General features: G+C 38.5%; 1 protein-coding gene across 1 annotated transcript in view; it reads right to left on the bottom strand.

Moving 5' to 3' along the window:
* The window catches only part of TRPM6 (transient receptor potential cation channel subfamily M member 6), a 209344-nt gene that overhangs the window by 149202 nt on the left and 54142 nt on the right, over positions 1-6000 (bottom strand). The gene's annotated exons all lie outside the window — the stretch shown is intronic.

Consider the following 6000-nt stretch of genomic DNA (forward strand, 5'->3'; position numbering starts at 1 on the left):
TCTTTTATTTCTACATTATACATTTCCCACTGTATTTTCCCCCTCTCCCAAAGAGTCATTCCTTATAATAAAGTATGAAGAAAATAAGAAAGAAAAAAGTCCCATGAAACTTAATAACACATCAAAAAAGTATGACATTCTAAGCCATATCTCACACCCATGGTCTCCCATTTCTGCAAAGAAACAGATAAAGGTGTCTTCTTAAATTGCTTCTTTCAGGCCAAGCTTGATCATTATCACTTCACGGAATTTAATTTTGGCTGTTTTGTTATTGTTCTTTACATTTACATTATTGTATTTGTTGTTTATATATTTTTAAAATTCTGCTTACTTCATGTTGCATCAGTTCCTATAAGTCTTCCCAAGCTTTTCTGTATCCATCATGTTTCATACACTGTAATAATATTCCATTCAACTCACATACAACAATTTGTTTAGGTATTCCCCATTTGATAGACATCTACTTTATTTCCAATTCTTTGCTACACCCAAAAGTGCAGTTGCATAGCCTAATAATTTAAATGAATTAAAATAAGGGACACAAGTATGATGTTTTTAGCTAATATACTATGAAGTTTAAAATGCTATAATTTTTTAAAATCTAAAATGTTCTTAATGTATAATTCCTATTGTTATGCTTTTCCCACAATCAACACTTTTTAGCCTACTATTAGTTGCTAATTGTTTATACCTAATGAAATGTGGTAATGTTACCAAAAAAATCCACAACAGGGAATCCCAAAATTATGTATATTTGTTTTAGGGTCATGGGTTCTTGGTATTAAAAAAGGATCTCAGATAATCATTTAGTCAACACTCCTATCTCATGCATTAACTTCTTTATAATCTGTCTAACCAATAGTCATCCAACCACCAAATGAAATATACCAGTGAGAAAGAATTCATAATTTCCCATGGAAGATAATCTAACTTTAGAACAATTCTAATTATTAGGAAGTTCTCCCTAAATGCCAAGTCAAAATCTAACGATCTATAATAATGTTCCTAATTCTGCCTTATGAGACCAAGCAAAATAAATTTATTCCTTCTTTCAGAGGATATTGTCAAATATTTGAAAACAACAAACTTATTCTCCTCCAACGAAATTTCCTCTTCTCAAGATTACCATCCCCAGTCCCTGCAATCAATTATTGTTCAAGGTGCTTTCAAGTCCTTTGACATCACAGTCAGCTTTTACATCAGGAGTTCTTAGCCTAGGGTCAGTAAAGTTGTTCAATTTCTTGATAACTGCATTTCAGAATAATTGGTTTCTTTTGCAATCTTATACATTTTATTATGCCTTTTAAAATATTATTCTGTAAAGGAAACTATGAGCTTTTCTTGAGGGCCAAAGAGGTTCAAAACATGGACAGTTCTAAGAGACCCTACGGTAGGTGCTTTCCAACTTGTTTTTGTTGTTGTTGTTTTATTTTGTTTTGAATCAGTTCTGTGATTCCATTGGTAGAGAGAATTCCATAAACAGGGGAGGGACTGTGGGTATGGAACATTGTATATACTATCAGACTAAGTTAATGTGTTAGGAGGCCAATGCAATTTCCGGTGTGGAAAAAGCTGGGGAGCCTACTTCGGAAAGCCACAATAACATGCAATGAAAGTACCTTTAAGAAAACTGGGGCATGGGGGCAGCTAGGTGGCACAGTAAATAAAGCACTGGCCCTGGAGTCAAGAGGACCTGAGTTCAAATCCAGCCTCAGACACTTAACACTTACTAGCCATGTGACCTTGGGCAAGTCACTTAACCCCAATTGCCCTGCCCTGTCCCCTCCAAAAAGAAAAAAGAAAAAAAGAAACCTGGGGCATGAGCCTAAATGCTATAACTGGTTCCAATCTGTTACCCCCATGATGAAGAAAAGTCTCTGGCTATGTAGTCAGGACTGGCATGCATTTTTTTAAAAAGCAGTAGATTCTTGGCTGGGGCACTTTTCTAGCCCTGCTGGCATGGGAGATGGAATCTGAGCTGCTGAGAGCCTCTGGGTAAAGGTGGCTTGAGGCTCCCCCTCATCTGGAGCCAGCGTGAAGCCCAGATGTCATTACCTTGTTCTTGTTTCTGATACTGTTACATTTTCTTCTAGGTAAAGGAAATGAAAGATATTTATGACCTTGTAATGTTGGCAAGTTCAGGACAGCAAGCCACCAGGAGGTCAAGGAATAGACTCCATGATGGGTTTTGTTAACAGTCAGTCCAGAATCAAAGCCCCAGGAAAAGCCTTTGAGACCCAGCATAGCAGACCTAAATTCATCCAGGGGCTCTGTCAAATTTGGATGCAAAATTCAGTGAGACCAATCCCGTTATATTTTTTAATAGATTAAGTCTGAACTTCATCTCCACAGGGACCACGTTGTTAGAAGAGAGTGTCCTCAGGTACTGAGGAACATGTTTGTCCTCTGTTGTTGCTATATCTTCAAAGTAAATATCATTTTGTATAAATTAATTGGTGCTGATTGGCTAAATGGCTGGGTTAGCACTGCTCCCTGCTTTGCCCAGTTCACATCTGGACTATTGTGTTAATCCCCAGTTATTCCATTTTAGGAAGGGCACTGGTCAACTGGAAAGCATCCACAGAAGAGTTATCAGGATGGCAAAAGGGCTGGGATCATACCACATAAAGACCAGTTGAATGAACGCAGGTCTTTTGTCTGGAAAAACAAATACTTAATGGGGACATTATCTTTGGTTTTTTGAGTATGTGAAGGGCTCCCTGATGGATAAAAATTAGGCTTCTGCTTGATCCCCGAGGACAACAGTAGGAACTAAGACAAAGTTGCAGGGAGACAAATTTAAGCTTGATGTAAGGAAAAACATTGCGGCAAATTGGAGCTATCCGGAAATGGAATGGCTTGCCCCAAGATATAGTGGGTTCCCTCTCATTAGAGATCTTGCAGAAAAAGCTAGATGACCACTTCCTGGGGATTCATGTTCAGGCATGGGATCTGGATGGCACTTGAATTGCCTTTCAAACATGAGAATCTTATTCAGGGCTATTGTTTTTGGTGTTTTGTTTTGTTTTCAAAAACCTGTGTTTTGGAACCTAATTCATTTTAGAATGCCTTATACAATCTGTGCAGCAGAAGAAATAGCTTACTCATAACAGTCAGCTGAGCTTAATATTAAAATGAGTTTATCCTCTACAACCACACAGACAATGATAGTGGATATAGCATAGATAGAGGAATTTACTAGTAGGTTTGGGGGTTTTAAAAATCAAAGATAATGCACAAAATCAGGAATACAGATAGATAAGAATTAGAGTTTTCCATCTTTATAGTTTAAAAAATCAGTACTGAGGGGAGACTAGGTGGCACAATGAAAGGAGCACCTGCCCTGAAGTCAGGAGGACCTGAGTTGAAATCTGGCCTCAGACACTTAACACAAAAACTAGCCATGTGACCTTGGGCAAGTCACTTAACTCCAATTTCCCCTCCAAAAAGAAAAAAACAGTTCTGAGTTAAACATCATTTTGAGAGTTTTAAGAATAGAATGACCAACAAGACTGATAATGATGCATTCTACCCAGCCCCTGACAAAAAAGTGATGGTGGACTTCTTGGAATGATACATATGTTTTTGGATATAAGCAATGTGGAAATTTGATTTGCTTGACTATGCATATTTATTACAAGGGGTTTTTTATATTGAAGGCTTAGAGACAGAAAAATTACTTTTACTAATTAAAAAATAAAATGCAACTATAAATCAGTGTTTCATAACTTACAAGTCTTTAAATGCTTACAAGGAATTAAAGATTCTTTGAGCTCGAGGATGCATTTGCTATCACTCCAATTATGAGACTTAGAAACTGTGATTTAATTCACTCTCTTATCTTAGTTCATTTCCAATTTCATTTTTGATAGATACTTCTGCTAATCTCAGCAAGCCTTTTTACCTTTGAGGAAATTTTTCTTTAATATCAACTCTGTAAAATGTGAATGGGATGAACCCTCCCATAAAACGGAGGCAGATAGCAGAATGGATTAAAAAAAAATCCTACAATATGCTGTTTACAAGAAACACATTTGAAACGGGGATACACACAGGGTGAAGGTAAAAGGCTGGAGTAAAATTTATTATGCCTCAGCTAAAAAAAAATATAGCAGAGGTAGTAATCCTTATCTCAGACAAAGCAAAAGCAAAAATAGATCTAATTAAAAGAGAAAGAAGGAAGCTATATCTGCTAAAAGGCACCATGAAAAATGAAGCAATATCATTATGAAAATTTTTATATTAAAAAATTATGTGCCAAGCAGTACAGCATCCAAATTCCTAGATGAGAAGTTAAGGGAATTAGAGGAAGAAATAGATAGCAAAACGATACTAGTGGGGGACTTCAATCTCCCCCTCTCTGAGCTCGATAAATCTAACCTCAAAATAAACAAGAAAGAAATTAAGGGAGTAAATAGAATCTTAGAGAAGATAGATATGATAGACCTCTGGAGAAAACTGAATGGAGATAGAAAGGAATATGCCTTCTTCGCAGGGGTACATGGCATATATACAAAAACTGAGGGAGTCAAGATGGCAGAGTAGAAGCAGGACCTCCCCGCAGCTCCAGCTTCGACCTTCCCCAATTAATGTAGAAAGGGGACTCTGAACAAACTTTGGGGCTTCAGAACTCACAAAATGACACAGAGAAGGTAACCTCATACTGAGAACAGCCCAGTGAGCCAGAGGTTTTAGCCCTAGGGCGGGTCTGACCAGCCACTGGCCAGAGGGACTCTAGATCAGCAGCAGCTGCGGCCATTTCCAGATTTATCAACACATAGATGCAAAGGACAAAGTGAGAGGTCAGTGCAGTCTGGACTTTGGGACCCAGTAAGTGGGAGTGCATTGGCTTTTGCCCCCAGGGTGAGAAGTCACTGAGCTTCTGGCACAGCCAGCCAGCACCAGCAGCTTCAGCTACTGGCTGCAGAGTGTAGGGGGACCAAGTGACCAGTCTGAGGGGTATTCGCTCTTGCTTTAACCTGCTTGGATCTGGATTACAGTCTAGGGTGGAGGTCCTAGGGTGTGTGTACACCTTGCCAGAGCATGTGGAGGCCTCAGAGATGGCACCAAATTAATACCTCCAGCAGCTGAGAAAACACCAGCGTTTGGGACCAAAGCTCCCCTGTCTGGTGGCAGAGTCCTACTGTGGCAAAAAGCCCAGGGATCAAGTGACTGAGGGGCAACATGACAAGGCAAAGGAAGCAAAACAAACAGAAGAGTCCTATTTGGGGAACAAAAAGGAGTGAAGCATGGAACAAGAGGAAGAAAGTGAAGTCAGAACTCCTGCACCAAAAGCTTCAAAGAAAAATATGAGCTGGTTACAGGCCATAGAGGACCTTAAGAAGCAGATAAGAGAAGTGGAGGAAAAATTGGGAAGAGAAATGAGAATGATGCAAGAAAATTACAAAATGAGAGTCAACAGCGTGACTGAGGAAAATAACACCTTAAAAAACAGACTAACTCAAATGGCAAAAGAGGCTCAAAAAGGCAATGAGGAGAAGAATGCCTTAAAAAGTCAAATTTGCCAGATGGAAAAAGAATCTCAAAAGCTCAATGAGGAGAATCATTGCTTCAGAATTAGATTGGAGCAAATGGAAGCTAATGACTTTATGAGAAATCAATTTGCTGTTAAACAGATCCAAATAAATGAAAGAATAGAAGGCAATGTGAAATATCTCATGGGAAAAAAACACTGACCTGGAAAATAGATCCAGGAGAGATAATTTTAAAATTATTGGACTACCTGAAAGACATGATCAGGGAAAGAACCTAGAAATCATCCTCCAGGAAGTTCTCAAAGAAAACTGCCCTCATGTTTTAGAACCAGAGGGCAAAATAGAGGTTGAAAGAATGCACCGATCACCTATGGAAAAAGATCCCAAAAAGAAAACTCCTAGGAATATTATAGCCAGCTTCCAGAATTCCCAGATTAAGGAGAGAATATTACAAGCATCCAGGAAGAAACAATTTGAATATTGTGGAAACACAATCAGGATAACC

The sequence above is a fragment of the Petaurus breviceps genome, unplaced genomic scaffold (genome assembly GCF_028583685.1).
Source record: "Petaurus breviceps papuanus isolate PSGF00001 unplaced genomic scaffold, PetGlider_PUasm1.0 175, whole genome shotgun sequence".
NCBI lineage: Eukaryota > Metazoa > Chordata > Mammalia > Diprotodontia > Petauridae > Petaurus > Petaurus breviceps.